At 45.0% G+C, this 5,176-nt stretch overlaps 1 pseudogene; it reads right to left on the bottom strand.

The window, feature by feature from the left end:
• Nucleotides 1–536: 536 nt before the first annotated feature.
• On the bottom strand, nt 537–4,858 carry LOC112298056 (large ribosomal subunit protein eL18 pseudogene; annotated as a pseudogene).
• Between the last annotated feature and the right edge of the window lie 318 nt (nt 4,859–5,176).

Below are 5,176 nucleotides of genomic sequence, written 5' to 3'. Positions count from 1 at the left end.
ACCTCAGACTGCTTTAGGCAGGAAGCAGGCTAAAGTATATTTCTCCGGTGCAAACAATAAGCTATTTCTTATGGAAAAAAGACCCAGAAGGTAGAATCCAGAGCCCAATTGGTGGAGCCAGGAGCAGCCTTGGGCCCTAATTAAGAAGCTGATGACTTGTGCCAGGCTGGATTTCAGAATGACTGTGGACCAGTGATTGCTGTTTGCCTTGCTTCCCCTTGATTTTTGAATAGGAGTGTCTGTCTGGTGATTCTAGCTGTGTTTCACCATGGCATGTAGGGTGTATAGTGTGTTGGATATGTTAGGAGCAAGTCATTCATAATAACCTGTGATAGTTAGCTTGCAGGTCTCTAAAAGCAGCAGGAACTTCACCTGACAAGGACGCTTGAGGAGCTGCATCAAAACCTGGGTCTGGTGTGGGTGACTAGGTCCTGGGTGGACCTTGAGCCTAAGTCTGATACTGTAATGGGATGAAACTGGGTCTTATGAGTCACAGGAATGTAAATAATATATGTCCAGACTGTAGAGTGTGGAAACTAAAACAAAATAGCTGCAAATTCTTTGACACTACTCCCCCGGGAGGCGAGTCTGTGTCTGCTTCTCAGAGGTGTGCTGGAGCTGGCTCACGCCAGTCGTGAGAGCCAATGGCACACATCTAGTTCACTGATGTCCTGTTGGCAGCTCGACATTAGTTGTAGTGAAAGTTTTTACACCACAGGAACTGGCAAACGCTTCTCCCCCCCACTCCCTCTGGGAGAGCTGGTCGTTAAACATTCTCCAGCACACCATTGTTTGTACTGAAAAATTTCCAAGATGTCGGTAGGGCTAGGAATGAATCACTCATACAGCGTTTGCCTGGCTCTGGCCCCCACTTCTGATCCCATTTTCATTTTGAATTCTGTGGAAGGAGAAGCAGTAGGCCTTACCTAAATGGATTAAGTCATTCACCTGGGAGAGGAGACAGTTCTCTAAATGACACATTCACAGCTCGCTCTTTATGTGTGATGGGTTAACCCAGAAATGCTCAGAGTGTGGTCTAGGGTCCCCTTGTTGGTCCTCAAGGTCAAAACTTACATAGTAATCGTATATCTCCCCTTTTCACTCTCAAGAATGCATAGTGGAGTTTTCCACTGTGCACTGGGAAGATCTGCACAGCTCAATGAAACAGTATTTTCCAGATCACCAGTGCACGATGTTCAAAAATTATGCATCAGTAAGCGTTCCATTTGAAGTACAAGATACACTAATGGACTTCAGTGTAACAGAATCTGAAAAGTTACAGATATGGTTTCAGATTTCTCAGTAGCCCTTGTTGAGTTTTAGTGTAATATTAAATCAGTACTGTTGATTTTTGATGTAATGTCAAGAAGAGTATCTATAGTTATCTGAAAAAACTATTAAAATGCATACACTTTCCTCTCTCCTCACACACCTCTGTGTGAGGCAAGGCTTTCTTCATATATTGCACACAAAACAACAGATCTCAACAGGCTGAATGCAGCCTCAGTGCTGTTTATGCTTAAATATAATGGGTTTGTTGTTACTTTTAAGCAAGCTAATAAGCATTTAAAATATTTCTTACTTTAAATTTCTAGTATGATAAAGTGATAGATGTAACTCATACAAATAAAAGTTATTTGAGGACATCAGTTGGTTTTAAGAGTGTAAAAGGGCCCTGGGATGAAGGGCTGGGGAAGCCCTGACTCACCCCAACATCGCTGTCCACACAGGCAGCCTCCGGTGGTGGTGGGAGGAGGCGGCGGAAGGGTATCAGCGCCATCCCTGGATGCGCAGGAGGAGGGAAAGTGAGCAGCACTACAAAGAGGGTGATTGGGCTCTGAAAACGAATCTCAGCTAAGTAGTCGGGAGTAAGATATGGGGTTTTAGGGAAGCCAAAGGACTTTTACAGCTGGCTGAGGCGGGGGCACCTAGGAGCGCCCACATTCAGTGCTTGTTTTCCTGAGTCTGTTCTCTTGGGATGTCCATAGGGTACCACACATTGTTAGGTGGTTGGCAGGCAACTTTGATCATGGTGCTGGCACAGATTCTGAGAGTAATCCTGGGCATCCTGTCTTCAGTGGGGGGGCTCTAGTTCTCAATTGGCTTCTCTTCAAACACAGGCCACCATAGCCCTTACCAGCCGTGCTGCTTTATAGATCCTCAAAGGCCAAGTGTTACAGTCACAGATTTAGTAAATCCTCTGTTCTCAGTACTGTGTTTTGTGCGGATGTCAGCAATTTCTACCCACATGCTCATTGTTAATAGGGGCAGACTGGGAAGTTCAGCAGTTCAATGGCTGTTTAACTACTATTACTACTACTACTTAACATTATTTGTACTTTATTATTTTTTTTAGCAACCACAATCTTTTCAATAACAAGGTAAGACCTGGGGTTGGTTTTTGTAGCTGTGTCCCTTGGAGTAAACATAGGGTTCGCTGTGGCTCTGAGGGGTTCCTGGGGCCTGTATACCTCTGGCCCTTGCGAGGACCACAGTCCATGGTGGAGTCCATGGCGGAGTCCAGGCCCAGATGGTCAAAGCTGAGGAGCTTGCCCCCAGCCTTGAGGATGTGGATCCAGGCGTGGCTGCTCACATGAAGTGCAGACACCTTCCGTTTGGGCATCTGCTGGACACACTCATTCTTGGTCATATTCCCTACAACCACAGACGTTTTCCATTCTAGTCAGGAAGTTTCATCTTCCGATCATCCAGGAAAGGGACAGAGGGGGCCTGTTGGTGGGACTCATGGACACTCTCTTCAGCACCACTTGGTTGAAGGTGAAATTGATTTGTCTGGACAGAAACCTGCACAACTTGACCAACAGCCTTAGGTGGATGTCCTGCCCCTGGGGCTTCTGGTGCTGAGCCTTCAGGCTTTGCTGAGGTGGGTGTGGACTCCCATGATGGGGCCTCCTATTCTACCAAGTCTGGAAAGAGTACTTAACATTTATTGAGCACATAGTGTTTCCAAATACTGTATAGGAGTCTTCCCTGCATGGGACACCAGAAGTCTGCCATCACAGTGAGTGAGCTGAGGGCTGGCTGGGTGAGGTGGGGGAGGGATAAAGCAGGAAAGTGCTTGGCAGTGACCCCCAGAGCTGTGCAGAGTGCTCATGTTTTTCTGCTTGGTCTTATTCAATTAAAAAAAAATAAAGCAAAACTGAGCCTAGCCTGAAGCAAGGATTTTCAGCATGAAGCTGAGTTGAAAAGCCTTGTAGCTTGAAGGTCATTGTGAAACATTCCTCTTTCTCTTCCACTTGGAGAAAAGTAGAGGACCGCCCAGTGAATTTTCCCTGTCTCAGTTTCATTTCAATAAGAGGGAGGGGAGGGAAGGAGAGCCTTGTCTGGTAGCCACAGGTCATGTTCCGTGTGACTGTGTCCTACTGCAAAATCACAGCTATTTTATTTTTTCCATTTCATGGAAACGTGGGACAGTCACTACTTACTTGTGATCTGAAAGCTACAGAAAGGTCTGCGTGACCCAGAGTTTCCAGGCCTCCTGCAGTCCCTGCTACTCCCACCATTAGTGGGATTCCTTGGGGACCTTTGAGAGCTGTGTTCATTTTAACTGACTGCATGACTGAGTCCCATGATTTGGTCCCTGTTCAGCCTGCCGCCCAGCAGCCAGTGGCTGGCACCCAGTGGCACTGAGTTGCTTGACTCTAGGTTATTCATAGCTAACAAAGGTAGATTACTCTATCCAGCAAAGCTATCATTTAGAATTGAAGGGCAGATAAAGTGCTTCCCCAACAAGGTAAAGCTAAAGGAGTTTATTATCACCAAGCCATTAATATACGAAATGTTAAAGGGACTTATTTAAGAAAAAGAAGATCAAAACTATGAACATTACAATGGCAATAAATTTCCAACTATCAACAATCGAATCTAAAAAACAAACTAAGCAAACAAGCAGAACAGAAAGAGAATCATAGATATGGAGATCATTTGGAGGGTTATCAGTTGGGAGGGGGAAAGGTACAGGGAATAAGAAGCATAATTGGTAGGCACAAAATAGACAGGGGGAGGTTAAGAATAGTATAGGAAATGGAGTAGCCAAAGAACTTCCATGCCTGACCCATGGACATGAACTGAGGGGGAGATGGCTGGACAGAATGGGGGATAAAGGGTGGAGAGGGGGAAAGGAGGAAAATTTGGGACAACAGTAATAGCATAATCAATAAAATATATTAAAAAAACAGCTATTCATTAGATCACACTGTGTTCTAAAGAGCTCACGGGGTCCCACGAAAGTGCCTTGGGGCCACTGCAGAGCCCAGCGAGGAACCAGGCTGGGTGGCCCCAGGCCCGAAACGCAGTTATACCTGTGCCTCACCATGTGGGATTTATAAGATGCTACATCCTTTTAGGTGTTCCTTTGAAGGGTCTCACTTGAAAATAAAAATATTTGGGGAGGACTTTATAAGACTAAGAGAACTTGTGCAAATGAGAATCAGAAGGGGTCCAGTGGGTTGTTCTGTGGTAACCTACAGGACAGCAAGGAGTCTGTTCCTGTCACTAAGGGAACTCAAGGGGGAAAACAGTCAAGTAGGTTTTCGTGCAGGTGAAAGACCTAGTGGTTGAGACTCATCCCTCGGCCTTTTTTATTTTTTTAACTTTTCTTTTTTATTGTAAAATAAACACACAAATGAAAAATTGCAGAAAACAAAGTTGCATTGTTGGAAAACTGATCATGAAGTGAGCTGTCCTGTAGCCACCCCCCAGGTGAAGAGATAGAACACGACCTGTACTTCCAAGTACCCTGGCCCCACCCCATGCTTCCACCTACCACTGCCCCCAGAGGAAGCACTGTCCGCAGCTTTATGTTCGTCGCTTCCTGGCTTGTCACCTTAGCAGGCATGCCTAAACACTACAGTTCAGTCTCTCCTGGTTTTGAACTTTCTATTAATGGAATAATGAAATCTGGTCTCTTTTGCTAAATGTTATAATCTTTCTTTCTTCCTCTCAATCCCTGTGTCCCAAGAAATATATTTTGTAAACTTTAGGAAAGATTTCACTAGCATTTCTACAATGTAAGGCTGAGTAATCAGAAAAGGCAGTTGAATAACAGTGATTCTTAACAAGTGTCTCCAGCTTGGAGGCAGTTACAGTGGGTGGGCATTAAAGTAAATGCAGCGTCACCATAATTAGTATTTACAAAAGAATGTTCATGGGAAGA

This window comes from Desmodus rotundus, chromosome 5, assembly GCF_022682495.2.
Source record: "Desmodus rotundus isolate HL8 chromosome 5, HLdesRot8A.1, whole genome shotgun sequence".
Taxonomy (NCBI): domain Eukaryota; kingdom Metazoa; phylum Chordata; class Mammalia; order Chiroptera; family Phyllostomidae; genus Desmodus; species Desmodus rotundus.
The sequence above is the reverse complement of the archived record's forward strand: the minus strand, read 5'-3'. Positions and strand labels throughout refer to the sequence as shown.